The following is a 15,054-nucleotide window of genomic DNA, read 5'->3' on the forward strand; positions in this document are numbered from 1 at the left end:
GAGTCTTGCTCTGTTGCCCAGGCTGGAGTGCAATGGCACGATCTCGGCTCACTGCAACTTCCGCCTCCTGGGTTCAAGCGATTCTCCTGCCTCAGCCTCCTGAGTAGCTGGGATTATAGGTGCGTACTACCACACTCAGCTAATTTTTTTGTATTTTTAGGAAAGACGGGGTTTCACTATGTTGGCCATGCTGGTCTTGAACTCCTGACCTCGTGATCTGCCCGCGTCGGCCTCCCAAAGTGCTGGGATGACAGGCGTGAGCCACCATGCTGTGCCTGGCCTTTTTTTTTTTCCTTTGAGACAGAGCTCACTCTGTTGCCCAGGCTGGAGTGCAGTGGTGTGATCTTACTGCAACCTCTGCCTCCTGGGTTCAAGTGACTCTTGTGCCTCAGCCTCCCGAGTAGCTGGGATTACTGCCACCATACCCAGCTCCTTTTTTTGTATTTTTAGTAGAGATGGGGTTTCAACATGTTCAACATGTTGTCCAGGCTGGTCTCGAACTCCTGGCCTCAAGTGGTCCACCCACCTCAGCCTCCCAAACTGTTGGGATTACAGGCATGAGCCACCTTGCCCAGCCATGAATTTCCTTTGATTTGCAAAATCTGAGGTCTGTCAAAGAGAATATCTGTAAGATAGTTTTCCTTTGGTGACAGGTGGTTATGACAAATGTTTTATTCATTTAGTACCAATTTGCATTTTATTATCCTAGCTCCTCCAACTCATTAGCTATATAACCTTGGGCAAGTTATTTGGAATTTTGAGGCCTCAGTTTTCTTATCTGTGAAATGGAGATAACAGTATCTACTCCATAGGGTTGTCATAAGAATTAGATGAGTTACTGCACATCAGGTCTTGAGAATGGTGCCTGGGACATATTACCTACTCAGTAAGTATTAGTTATTATTTTTACTATTCTCACCATGCTTGATGCTCTGTTAAAGACAGCTGCCCCCAGCCTTATACTTCCCCCACATTGAGATACATAGCCAGTGAAGTTCATATGCAAAACTTGACTTCTTCATTGTGTCCTGGGTTATCTACTGTTTGACCCATTCAGTCAGGAAGGCAAATCCGAAGCAAGTTGCAAGATAGTGTGATTATCATAGAGATAGCCTTGAATCCGCTTGAATCAACTCTCATTAGTAACAAATCATTTGCAACACACCCTACCTACAACTCTTGCTGATCTCAGCAACAACCAGAGGCTACTTTTCTAGGCTATCTCCACAGAGATGGAAACATTTTTTGCCAGTAGGTCAAGGCTGTGAGTGCCCTCTGTTTGTGGTGGCCCATCTTCAGCTTGGCAGAACACCTCTGAGTCCCCAGGGCTTCCTTCCTGGAGCTTTGTGCATTTCTCTGATACATATTGTGAGCCGCAGATACCTCCTCTGTGAACTTCCAAGACGCTGCTGATAAACGTCCACATCAGAGCCTCTTTCACACTTGATGAGCATCCCTGCATGCCTAGATTCAAAATTGCTGTTCGATTTCTTGTATACTGCTACTGATTGCACACTGACTGTGCAGCAGGCACTGTAGTAGGTACTCACACACATCTCATCTAATCCTCCTGATAGTCCACTGAGGTAGAGATTCTCCTTTAGGGGAGAGGTTCAGTGATGTTAACTGTGTGTGCAGGGGTTGGGGGACACACAGTGAGAATGAAATATTTGGGTTATCAGTCTCAGGTTCCTTCCATGCAATACCCACCTCACTGTCAACTTCAACAGAGGACTCCCTGGGCCCTAAACAGGTATTGCTGGTTTACTGATATCACTGCCATTCATGATTAGCAAATAGACTACTTCTGCCAGTTCTTGCACTATATATCCGAATGTGCCCGAAAGTGCACTTTGTGACAACCTTCATGGATTTGTCCGTCCTTCCTCCTCTTCCCACCCCCCACACAGTGTCTGGGACACAGACCACACTGTCCTCTGTTATATGGGATACTACACATGGCATTGATTTTTTTTTTTTTTTAACTTAGTGAATGCGCTCTGTTCCCCCAAAATAGACTGTCACATGGATGAGCATTTCATTTCCCGAGCCTTCACAGCAGCTCCAGGAATTGCCATCACTGAAATCAGTATCATTTATTAATCTCCTACCATGTGTATGGTGGGCACTCTACTGGATTCTTGACATCACTGTTTACAGTTTTCACATCTACTCCGTAAGGGCAGGACTAATTTATGTCCATTTTACAAATGAGGAAACTGAGGCTGTGGGGGAGTGTCAAGACACTTGCTCGTGACAGTGGAGGGGCTGCTGTTTGAATCCTGGGAGTTGTATCCTGGGGGCTTACACCTTAGCCACTATGAGAAACTGCCTCTCAATATTTACTACATTGGCCTTATCCCAGGCACTGTGTTAGGGGAGGGGAACGCAGCATGGAGAGTCAGTTCATCTCCTCAAGGAGTTCAGAGTGATGGACTGAATAATACTGGAGTGGTTTTTATTTTTTCCAAACCTATTTCCACATGCCCCCACCCCCCCTGGCTGAGGCAGCAGATCCATAACACACAGAGCTAAGGGGTCCAGGGGAGCTGAGGAGGCAGTTCCCGGGGGGACAGCAGTGCTTTGCACTGTGTATTTACAGCCCAGGCTGACTCCTCTGTTTCCTCTTTGCCCTTTTCCCCTCTACTCTCATATCAGATCCACAGAGCCAAGAGCTCATTTAGGTCTGGCTTGGTGTGATAGTCTTATTGTTGCCTGGTCCATGTCTGGCTACTGAGGAGACAGGAGGCCTTATTTGGCCATAACTTATTGCTATTATGACTTTTTGTAAGGCCTGAATGGCATTTCTTAGAAACCCACATGGTGTATGCACTGTTATTTATGCTCTCTTCCTAGGGGCAGGATGGGCCAGTCTTTGGGGTCAGTAGGCAAAAGCAAAGCTACACTGGGCCTTTAGTCTGCAGCTGATGCCTCCTGTTTTGCAGCTGAGCCTAGCTGTGTCCTGCTGTGACACATGTCCCATGGAATATTCAAGGCCTAGATATCTGATCCGTCACTGAGCACCAAGCACTTTTTCTACAGCCCTGGACAGAAGTGTTCAGCCCGCTGCTTTTGACAGTACCATTCCTTGGGCATTTGTCTGTGATGGGTCGTAGCCCAGAGCAAGTGTGCAAGGAGAGACTTCCACCCAAAGGCCCTGTCCTTCACGTGTCTGGCCCACCCTCTGGTGCTAGTTTTTGGGTAGGGATGGATGGGGTCCCCTTTTGTAGGCTGTACCCGGGGCCTCAATTCTAGAGATTATCTCTTTTTTAAAACTCGTGAGGTTGGCAGGCTTGCACAGAATCCTTCCTTGCCTTTTAGGGGAAGGGAATTGGTATTGCTGGGGAATTCAGCTGGAAGAACTTGGGACTGGTTCAGAGGGGTCAAGCCACTGTCTGTGGTCTGCTCTGCACAGAGGTGGTGCTGGTATCCGATCCAGGAAATCTGACTCCCTTTCCTTTGCCCTTTCTACAATTCCACCCTGCCTCATTCCTGCAAATGTGTGTGCACATATGATACAAGTATATCTCATCATCCAGATGGCTTATGGTCTACTTGGGAGAGGAAGCAAAGACAAATAAAGGTGCAATACCACTTCAAACAAGATAGCATGTAGACAAGTGCTAAGTCATACAGTGTAGACAAGTTGAGACAAAGGCAATGTGTAGACCCTTTTAAAAAGAGTTGGGATGAGAGAGGTCCCTGTGAACTCGAGTTACAGATGGGAAGATTTCTGAGGGTGGTGGTGGTACTCAGGTTGCTCCTTGGGGGATTGGGATAAGAAAGATTTTGGGAATGAGTGGGCATACTTTGTAGAAGGATTAGTGATTTGAGGAAGTGGTGCAAGTTGGAGAGAAGCAAGCAGTACAGCCTTCTTTATTGTAAAAGTAAAGTGTGCTCATGTAAAAAACGTGAACGATATGAGAAAGCTCAGAGAAGAAAATCTTTGTACTCCTACTGCCCAGACAGAGTCTCCATTCTCATTTGGTGTTTACCTGCCTGTTTCTTTTTATTTAGAGATAGGGTCTTATTCTGTTGCCCAGGCTGGAGTGCAGTGGAGCTATTATGGCTCACTCCAGCCTTGAACTCCTGCACTCAAGTGATCCTCCCACCCCAGCTCCTGAGTACCTAAGACTACAGGTGCAGACTAATTTCTGTATTTTTTATAGAGATGGGGTCTCGCCGTGTTGCCCAGGCTGGTCTCAAACTCCTGGCCTCAAGCACTCCTCCCACCTCAGCTTCCCAAAGTGCTGGGATTACGGGTGTGAGCCATTGCACCCGGCCTCTTTTTCTTTTCTTTTCCTTTTTTTTTTTTAAGGCATTAAGATCAAATATATTGTGTCCACCAAGATTATGGAAGGTATCGAATAGTATATGGGGACACTTGGTCAAAGGGAACCACTGTTGGTTCTTGCTCAAGGGGTGCAGATGGATGTCGTTGTTTGAAAAGAGGTACCCGACATCTGTGAGCAGGCAGGACGGGAGCCTAGGACGAAGCAGTGGCTTTACCACACCAGACTTGGGACTCTTTCATTACCCACTGCGTGCGAGTCTCAGGTTTACCGTTCTCCACTGCTGCCCCGGGGGCTCAGAGAAAGAATTTCTCCTGAGTTGTCTCAAAAGCTGGTTCCCCACCTGCCACCCTCATACCTCCCCATCCCCAAAATTCCTCTCTTTTCCATTTACCGCCCAGTTTCTGAAGCAGTTCTCCTCCCCTAGAGTTGTTGGGGACACAGCAGGTTTTGCCACACCACAAACCTTTGCTGCTGCATGAGGTCATTTCAGGGAGAAACTATATATAGCGGAGGACTAGCATCAGGACAGCTCCACGTTGTTCAGGCCGGTTAGCATCGCCCTTCCGCTGATGCAGGCAGGGTCACCTCAGATTCAGCACTCATCCAGTGGGGGTGTGGTCAGGAGCCCCGAGGAACCAGGGCAAGGTCGTCTTATCTTCATTGCCCTGTCTGTATAAGCCCATGAATCTCTGGTTCCTCATCTGAGTGATGAAGGAGTTGGTCTGGGAGGGGAATTTTGTACCGTTTTCCTTTTTTCTGGGTTTTTTTTTTTTTTTTTTTGAGACAGAGTCTCGCCCTATTGCCCAGGCTAGAGTGCAGTGGTATGGTCTTGACTCACTGCAACCTCTGCCTCCCGGGTTCACACCATTCTCCTGCCTCAGCCTCCCGAGTAGCTGGGACTACAGGTGCCCGCCACCTTGCCCGGCTAATTTTTTTTTTTTAATTTTTGGTAGAGATGGGGTTTCACTGTGTTAGCCAGGATGGTCTCGATCTCATGACCTCGTGATCCGCCTGCCTCGGCCTCCCAAAGTGCTGGGATTACAGGCGTGAGCCACCGCGCCCGTCCTTGTACCGTTTTTCAAAGCTACTTGAACCCTTTCTGGGGTAAGCTTACAAGGTAGCTTGATATATACAACCAACTGGGTACTGCGCTGGTTGAAGCTGGAGAGAATGACCCCCCAGAGGGTTCCACGTATGTCCTGGGGTCCTACAGAGCACACAGTTTGAAAACCACTGAGCAAGCTCATCCTCTGAGATTTCTTTCAGAGAGTCTGGCCTCATGCGTAGGATCTGGCATAAATAACACATAAGCAGGGTTGCAAGCTCTGTGACCTTTGGAGGCATTGATGGGCATCTTGGGTAGCCTGGGGGTGTGGCATAGGGACAGATCTCAGGGCAGAGTCTTCTGGCGTTGAGGCAGCCAGGCAGTGGCACAGTTTGCAGATGCAGTTGGACTTGCTGGCCTGCATGTTGAAGGGCTGTTTCTTTTTCTGTCTACTCCTGCCTGCCTTTCTTTTTAGCACTGGTTTGCCCCAAAGAAGAGATGAAAATGAGGATTTAATACATTTCAGGCAAGGAAAGAGCATTTAATTTAAGTTGCCTGAGGCTGAATTACACATTTTATAGAAAGAGTATTTGTCGAGCCCAGTGGTGCCTTTGGCAGATATAGGAAAGCCAGAATGTGGGGCCAGTTTTTCTTCATTCAGCAAGTATTTGTAGAGCGCCAGCTTTGTATTCCTGGAGAAGCAGAGAAGCACAAGGGAGATCCCAGCTGTGTTAGAACTCCTTGATTGCAAGTAACAAACCAACTGAATCCAGCTTAAGCAAAAAGGGCGATTTATGATAGGGCTTCGGGGGCACTCAGGACCCCACAGGCAGGGTTGCTGCCTGGCCTTAAGTAGGGATTAGAAAAACCTTGTTAGATTCTCCCTTCTCTCTCAGCTCTGCTTCTCTTTGAGCTTCCTTCACTTCTCTGCAGCCTGGCTTCCCCCTCCTGAGCCCACACAGTCCCAGCCACACTCAGAAGTACTGAGATCTCCCAGTCCAAAGTCCATATTCCCATGGGAGAGAGAGAGTCTGGTTGGCACAACCTGTGTCACATCTCTACCCTCAGTCTGCTCAGCTCCAGCCAGGGGATGGGGTCACACGTGATGAAACAGGTCTGGCAGGAGCCACTCCTGATACCATGCAGATCAGAGGCAGCTCCGAACAGGGGAACTTGGCAGCACAAAGCCGGGTGCTCCTTGAGGCTTTGATGAGGAGCTCTGGTCCCAGGGAGGAAACTGGGTTTATGTGGAACATTTAATAGCCACATAAGGAGACAGTGAAAGAAGTGACCCTCAGCAGAGCCTGCCTATTGCCAAATGCATGGCTTTTCCAGCTGGGGCTGTCAGACCGTCAGGGGACAGGGGCTCCCCAAGCCTGGTGTCAGCAGGAGCCCCTCCAGGTTCGCTCAGGAGAAAGGGGCTTTGTTGGAAGGATTTTAGCAGGGCAGCCTGGCCTCCTGGGAGCTGGGGCTGGAAGGCAGGCAGGAGTGGAGGCGGCCCTGTCTTTGGGGAGCTGTGTGGCCTCTCTGCTTTTGTCTGAGCATCTGCTCCTGTCCCCTCTGTTACAGAGGACCCAGGCTTCTCCTCTTACATGTCAGCATGTGCCATGGTTGAACACACCAGTGCCTCCGTGAATGGCTTCTCTGGGTCACAGGCAGCTAGTGCGGGACTGGACCTCGTTGACTGGGAGGCTGCCCCTTTCAGGGCTTTGGGTAGGGCAGGCATTAGAAACCCATCTCCTCGGCTGGGCGCAGTGGCTCACGCCTGTAATCTCAGCACTTTGGGAGGCTGAGGCGGGCAGATCATGAGATCAGGAGATCGAGACCATCCTGGCTAACATGGTGAAACCCCGTCTCTACTAAAAGTATAAAAAATTAGCCGGGCATGGTGGCGGGTGCCTGTAGTCCCAGCTACTCGGGAGGCTGAGGCAGGAGAATGGCATGAACCCGGGAGGCGGAGGTTGCAGCTGAGATCGTGCCACTGCACTCCAGCCTGGGTGACAGAGTGACTCCGTCTCAAAAAAAAAAAAAAAACCCATCTCCCATCTCCTCGCATCTCCTACAGTCAGGGGATGCTGTTCTGTGGACACTGGAGAGCCACGCCTTGACAACTGGGGGGAGAGGGGACCAACCTGCACCAAAGCCAGGGTGCAGGGAGGGGAGGGCAGTAGGACGTGCGGCCTGAATGGCCTCTCGGATGCTGACTGCAGGGCAGGGCTGTGGAGGTGTGAGGAGCCACAGGGAACCTGTGACCAGGGAGAGTCAGGGCACCTGGGAGGGCATTGCTGGACTCCAAGGATGGCAGGGGAAGCTGGGAAAGGGGTAGGGCGGGATAGAAGACAGGGAGACCACCTGGGAGGCTGGTGGCACTCCAGGCAGCAGGGGAGGGTCAGGAATGGAAGTGCAAGGGGTATGGACGATCTTTTCAAGGAGGTCCCGAACTTTGGCGACAGTCTGGCTGAAGCAGATCAAGGGTCCAGTGATAGGGGCACTGGGGAGGGGCCTGGCACAACCTGGCTTGAGGAAGGAGAGAGATGGGCAGCCAGAGGAGTGGAGCGCCGCTGGAGAGCCTGCTGGTGGTGGCTGAGGGGGGAGAGATCTGGAGACATTTACAGCAGGAAGGGAAGTCCCCGGGTAGAGGAGGAGCTGCTGGAGAATGGGTCCTGGGCCCACCAGCTCTGCCTCTCAGCAGCCGTGACAGTGGCCAAGTTGCCTCAGCCCCCTCATCTTCAACGTGGGGACAGTCTCTGCCCAGTCCCCTTGCTGAGGTGTGGGGAAAGGCTGAGGTTGTGCATGTCACAGGGCTCTGTGCACAGGAAAGTCTCGTGCGGATGCAGGCAGCCTTGTGACCGCGGTCGCTCATGGCATGGCGCTGCCCGGTGCCCCTCCGCGGGATCAGGGAGACTGCTTTTCTGGCCCAGGGATGTGACTGGACACTGGCTCCACCACAACCCATCTCCTGGGCATCTCGGGCTGGTGACCCTGCTGCCAACCGTGTTCCCTGTCCCTGGGGGTGAGTAGAGAACAGCAGTGCCCAGGCCCCGTGTCTGAGGGTCTAGGAATGACCGCATAGGCCTAGGATCCCTTCACCCACACTGGCTTCTGAGATCCCCTGGTGGTGCTGTGTGTGTGGAGACCAGCAGCAGGGCTGAGGCAGGAGGCAGGTGGCTGTATTCTCCTTCCTGGGCAAGCAAAGAGGCCATAGGGGATGTGGTTGAGTGGGGACAGACACATTGCATTTACTTCCTAGTGTGGAACTGGAGGGGCTGCTCTGAGAATGGTGTTAGCCTTGTTGGCCTGTTTCCCAGAGAGAAAATCCTGGAGCACTTGTTTCAAAGATACCAGGAAAGTGGGGAGTGCTGAAACCTGCATCCTGTTTTGCTGCTGGCCTAGGGAAGAGGACCCGGATGGGGACAGTAGGTGATGGCAGAGACTGGAGTACTGGCTGCCTCCTGGGGCCCACAGAGCTGGGGGAACCAGTGGAGGGTTGAGGTGAGGACCTGAGGTCAACAGGGGAGAATGTGTGGCTTCCTTCCTGTTTGGTGCCGACCTTGCTCCATCCAGGACTGCCTGGCAGCCTGGTTCCTTCTTCCTAGCTGCCCTCCCCAAGAACACAGCCCGCTGTCCTCCGCAGTTCACATCCCACTTTTCCTGTATGAGCCATGCCTACCCATCCAAGGCTGCCTTCAGCTCACCTGCAGCTTCCTTTCTCCAGGAAGGCCTGGCTTCTATGTGTGTCTTCCTTGCCCTCCAGCCCGTTTGGCTATTTCTGTTCATTTTCCCTCCATGGAGCCTCTGGCAGATCTGCCTGCTCTCTTCCACCCCAAGCCAGCTTTTGTCTTCTCCTGCCCGCTCGTTTCCAATCACAGGGGTTGGAAGGGGTCTCAGACCCCTTGGAGCATTATTTTTTCTAAAGTGCCGCAGCTGTGCATCTCCCTGGCCTGTCCAGCTGTTCTTGTCCTTGACTGGAGAGTTATGTCACTTGTGGCAATAAATAGGAAATGAGAATGAGAGGGTTGCCAGACTGCCCTTCCAGCTGCCTGAATTTCTGTTGGGAAACAAGGAGAGAAATAAGCACAATAAGGCTAACACTTAGAAGTACCTCCCATGTTCTCTTTATGTTTTCCAGACGTAGTACCAAACCTTTTCCATGTATTATCTCGTTTAATCTTTGTAGTAACTCGATGAAGTAAGTTGTATGATCATCCTCTCACAGCAAGGGACACAGAGGCCCAGAGAGGTTGCGTAATTTGCCCAACATCATCCATGAGTAAGTGGCAGAACCAGACCAGAACCTGTATCAGTCTGTCTCCCAGGGCACTCTCCTAACCACTAGAGAAGGAGAGGGCCACGGACCAGGCATCTCCGGAGCCCACTTGAACTTCAAGTTCTCCTTTTCTCCATTTGCCAGTTGCAAATAATAATGTGCTCAGAGGAGCCTCATGGTGTCATTCTCAGAGCCATCCTTTATTCTCCTTTCTCTGTACCCCAAACAACAAAAAGAACTTTTGGATGGTAGAGGTTGTAGTATTTATCTTTGCTTGGAGTCCCCCTACCAGCATCCCATTTTATAGTCTTCCGTAAAGCTTTAAGAACTTCATCAGCTGGGCGCGGTGGCTCACGCCTGTAATCCCAGCACTTTGGGAGGCCGAGGCAGGCAGATCACCTGAGGTTGGGAGTTTAAGACCAGCCTGACCAACATGGAGAAACCCCATCTCTACTAAAAATACAAAATTAGCCGGGTGTGGTGGCACATGCCTGTAATCCCGGCTGCTCAGGAGGCTGAGGCAGGAGAATTGCTTGAACCCAGGAGGCGGAGGTTGCAGTGAGCCGAGATCATGCCACTGCACTGCAGCCTGGGCAAAAAGAGCGAAACTCCGTCTCAAAGGAAAAAAAAAAAAAAACTTCATCGACATTATCCTTGCAAATAAGGGGCTACAGAAGAATAAATAATAGCCTAATCTTGACTTTTCTCTGATGATCTTTCCACTTAGATCATATTCCATTCTCTCCTGAGCGTGCTTGAAATGCCCGAGATGCCTGTTCTACACATTCTGTATTGACAGGGAACATTTCTGCTCTTTGTGGTAAACCTTTTGTGTGCTATTATTGTCCATAAGTAGTGATTGTCAATTGGGAAGAGAGAGGGAGAATGAATCACAGTCTCTGGGGATTGGGGCAAGTGTGAAATTTGAAAAGCATATTCAGGATCATAATCTCATTTTAGATTTGGAAAAATATATATATATTTTAAATGTAAGCAATTGAAGAAAGTGGACTTGGACAAAATCTTGCCTGATATTACAGTAATTCTCAAGTAAGGCATAGCAGTTTTAGGTGGGGGTGTATATGGGAAGCCTATATATTGATTAAAAGGGGGTATGTGCTTTAAAAGGTTAAGGAACTGTTTCCCAACAAGAGACTGTATGTGTCCTGTCATTCTGTCTCCCACAGCCCTGCAGGTATTTACTGGAGGTCTCTGAGGATGGTGCATACTATATAGGGCATCAAAAGACCCAGGGGCTTGGGGCTTGGGGCAGGTGCACTAAACACCACTGGTTTGCTAACTGGGACCTTGTAGCTTAGTGGTTAAGATCACAGGTTTGGCTCAGACCATGGCAAAGTTTAAATCCCAGCTCTACTGCTTTGTGGTAGTATTCCTTAACCTCTAAATGTCTCAGTTCCTTCATCTGTTACATAGATGGTGGTAGTACCTACCCTATCATGTAGCTGTGGTGATTATGTGGGATAATGCCTGGCACCTGGCTGGTAGTCAGTGATGGTGGATACTGTTTCTCACCTGTCCTACCTGCTTTGTCTCAGTTGGATCAAACCCTCATGGGGCTCTGGGTGGCTGACCCAATGGCTTTGTCGAAATGAAAGTGTTTTGTGGTCCTGGAGGTCCAGGTCCTGGTTCAAGGCTAATCTGAAGCGTCTGTCTGCATAAAGCCCAGACGTGCATTGAGTTTCTCCATGCCCCGCCCCGTGCTTGATCCTGGGTGTGCAGCTGAGCAAAACAGATACGGTCCTTCCCTCAGTCCTTCGCTCCGAGGTCCCACAGAGTAATGGGGAAACAGATGATACTCAGGTAATCAAAATGTAACACATACTACAAAGGTAAGAACAGGGTACTGGGAGAGAATTATGGGTTAGGAGAAATGAATTATTTTGGAGTGGAGGGTCAGGAAGCCTTCCCTGAAAAAGAGACACCTACGCTGACACCTGGAGGCTGGGGCTGAGGGAGCCATGCTTGTCTCACGTGTCCCCACCCCTGGCCAGGGCTGCCTGCTGGTCCGTGTGACACCTTTGGGTGAATTAGAGAAAGATGCCTCCTCTCGGCAAGGGCACAACTGGAGAGAGAAAGGGAAAGAAGCAAGTGGCCACCCCGGTTTCTGCCCTTGTGGGGTGAGGAGGTGTTTTCCCTTTCTAGGAGAAAGAGAGACCGTGTCCAGGACACTGTCCGGAGCTGCTAAGCTGGCCAGCAAGTGCTCAGAGTCTGGCTTCCACGGGCTGTAGCTGGTGACTGTCTGCTGTGACCTTTTTCCCATAGCAGATATCTCTTCCACAATGTGCTATAAAGAGAGAGGACCACTAGGAGGGCAGGAGGGAGAGAGGAGGGAGATCTGCTGGGGAAGCCGGGCCAGAGACTGAGGCCCAGGACCTGGCAGCTCCTGTCTCGCCTCCCCAGCACGAGTGCCTGTGAGTGCCTACGTCATGCTGAGTTCTATGCTAACCTTGTTATTTAATCTGGAGTGTTCTGTTTTGTTTGTCTTCTCACCTGGGACCCACCTTGCATTCCACAGGTAGGGGTGATGAACTCAATGCAAATGATGGTTGGTAAGGCAAGACTCTGCTGGGTGGGCAGCTCCCTGGCTGGTGGAGGGCACGCTTGAGGAAGTGGCATTTGAGTTCACTTCTGGGTGCTTGGATGCCTGGCAGTCAAGAGTGGAAGTTCCAGGAAGTTACTTTTCTGTTCCCCCTAAGGGAGATCTCCTTTCCCAAAGGAGAGCAGTCTGACATGGGAACGGGTTGCCTCTGAGAGCCCAGCCTCCAGGGTTGGTGAGGTTTGTTCCCAGGGATTCTTGCGTCAGCTGGGGCACACGCTGCAGGGCCTTCCACGACCTCTCTGGCTCCAGTGGGATCCAGCTCTGCAAAAGTTAAGCCCTTCTGCCATAGCCTGGTAGAGGCTTTTTCTAAATCAAGCTGGGAGGGCCGCTCTCAGGCAGACGGGAGCATCAGTCTCCAGACTCACCAGATCCTGGAGCTCTGTGTTCCGGGTCCCTGATCTCCCTGAAGCCCCAGCTATGGAGCTTGGTCCAGATTTCCCCCAACAGCAGCTGGGCAGCAGTATGTGCCTGGCCCCCTTTGGAGTGGGTCACACACCCACCTGGCCAGGCTCTGGCATGGAGGCTGGCACTAGGATGGGCTTCAGGGATAGCGCACACCTGTTTCGTGCTGCTGTTGCCAACTAGCTGGCCCTGGGCTTCTTGGAACTACAGATGTTTGCATCGTTGGACTGATTGTCTTTTGACTTTTTCTTTGCCTTACTGACTTTCTGTGGCCGTATGGTTAGCTTCGGATACAGAGAGGTGTGGGGTGGTCCCAGAGTGCCTGCCACAACATCAAGTTTATCTAGATGGGAGCCCGTCTGTAAAACTCAGAAGGTGGCAGGAGCATGTCTGACAGTGATTGGAATTGAGCTGTGCAAGACACAGACGAGATTACCTCTTCAACTCCAGAGTGTTGTGGCAGGGCACCAGAGCTGGAAAAGCCTGAAAGGTCATGTCCAGCTGCCCACCCAATGTGGAGATGCTCCACTTAGCACCCTTGCCAGGCATTCAGCCAGACTTTCTTTGGGCGAGGCTAGCTTTTGAACACACTGAGTGAGTAGAAAGTCCATCCTTGCCTTGGCCTGTCTCTCTGTGGAGCGGGTGCCTGTGCCCTGTCTCATTGCCCGTGGCCCTATGTCTCACACCGTGGCCCTATGAGAGCAGCTGCCTCTGTTCTTTGTGAACTTAGCTGAGCCCGAGTGTGCTTCCTTTGTGTCTGTCATTCACTGGCTCTGCCTGAGAAGTTTGTTTCCTTTTGGTAAAGTTTTCCTGTTATATAGCTCTTGGGATTTGAATCAGGTGACTTGTCGTACAGAGTGGTGAAGATCAGAGACAGGGTGTGTGGCTTGCCCAGGTCATCTCAAATTTGTTACCAGGCCGGAAACACAACCCCAGAGATGCTTGATCTTGTCATTTTGCTGCTTGAACACATTCCACCTCCTTTCTGACCTCCAGCATGTTTTGTGAGCAAGATTCTGAGAGCCCTCTCTAAACAGCAAGTCAGAGCTTTTAGCTTCCTTCCTCTTTAGATTGTACCTGGCTGGTGAGTGAAGGTAAGGGTGGGGATGGACATGTAGGAGCCATTTGGTGCCAGGAATAAGACAAAGCAGCTTGGAAGAGGGGTCTGGAGGGAGCCAGGGTGTGATGGCTGAGTGCCACAGAGGAGGGCCACAGCTGCAGGGCCAGGGCCACCCTGGCCACTCCTGCCTGCATTACCATTAGAGGCTTTCATCTCCCTGACTCCTTTCTTTTTCTACTTTCTCCTTTTCCTCTTCTGTTGAGGCATCCCTGAGCGTTCTTTCCCCTGCCTACCTGGAGATCTCTAGACCTTAAGATTTGGTGTCCTTGACACGATGTATTTCTTTATAATGCCTTTCTATATAATGCCCTATAATCCCCTTCGGACCTGTGCAGCCATACCACTTGAGAGCCACCCCTGCCTGCACCTGGGAGCTTTCACATCAGAGCCTTAACCAGATGCTCTGGATGCTGCCCGCCAGCCGCCCAGAACACTGAATTGTCTTTTGTAGGAAGTGACATCTTACCCCACTGGGACATTTTATAGACAGTGCCTTCACCCTGAAGGTGGGAATTTCATGAATTATGGCAAGTCAACAAGGTGGCCATCTGGGAGCAATAGAGGGAAATGGGCATTTGCGGAGTGCCTTCCATGCTCCAGGCACAGACTGTTGTGTTCTCCCAGCACCTGGTGACGTGGTATCATTCATCTGCATTGTACAGATTGGAGAACTAAAGCTTATAGATAGGGCCACCAGGCCAGTTGGGGGTGGGGTCAGAATGAGAATCCTCTTCTGCTTGGCTCCAGAGCCCAACTCCTCCTGGTCTGTGCGGCCTCTCTGCAAGGCCTGTCTTCTCCACTGTTGCCTTGCTAGCACTGAGCCCAGCACCTGGCATCAACATGAAGCGATGGTTGTAGAAGGTGTGCTAGAGCTGACAGGCCGGGACTTGAGCTTGGTAGAGCCAGGATAGTTGGGCAGATGATTTGGGCACCAGGGGCTGGGGATGGGGGCAGTATCTGTCCTCTGTCTCTGTACCTTCTTTGGGTATAACTTGGTGGACACCAGAGTTCAGAGTTGAGGTGGTGCAGGGTGTAGCAGACCCAGAATTAAGGCAGGACTGTTGGTCTCTGTAGCCTCCTGAGAGTGCTGAAGACCCGACTTCCCTGGCTCCTGCTTCTTCTGTGGCAGCTGGAGCCAGTGAGATGATGCCCCTTCCCCATTTATCGTTTTCTGCAATTCTGCCTCCATGACAGCCAGCAGGATGAGTGTGGGGAGACCCGTAAGAGGGACTAGAATGAACATTTGTGTGCATTTGGTTTTGTGTTCCTTCGCCCTTCTTTTGCAGCAGGACTTGGCTTTTAAAC

At 50.9% G+C, this 15,054-nt stretch overlaps 1 protein-coding gene across 4 annotated transcripts in view; it reads left to right on the plus strand.

The window, feature by feature from the left end:
- UBTD1 (ubiquitin domain containing 1) overlaps positions 1 to 15,054 on the plus strand; it is a 63,447-nt gene that overhangs the window by 10,653 nt on the left and 37,740 nt on the right. The window contains exon 1 of one of the 4 annotated variants that reach the window (XM_065521231.1): positions 11,377 to 11,428. The exons of the other annotated variants lie outside the window; for them this stretch is intronic. The gene's annotated coding sequence lies outside the window, so the exon portion shown is untranslated. Of the gene's footprint in view, positions 1 to 11,376; positions 11,429 to 15,054 lie in introns of those variants that run through there. 4 annotated transcript variants of the gene reach the window in all.

This window comes from Macaca fascicularis, chromosome 9 (genome assembly GCF_037993035.2).
Source record: "Macaca fascicularis isolate 582-1 chromosome 9, T2T-MFA8v1.1".
Taxonomy (NCBI): Eukaryota; Metazoa; Chordata; class Mammalia; order Primates; family Cercopithecidae; genus Macaca; species Macaca fascicularis.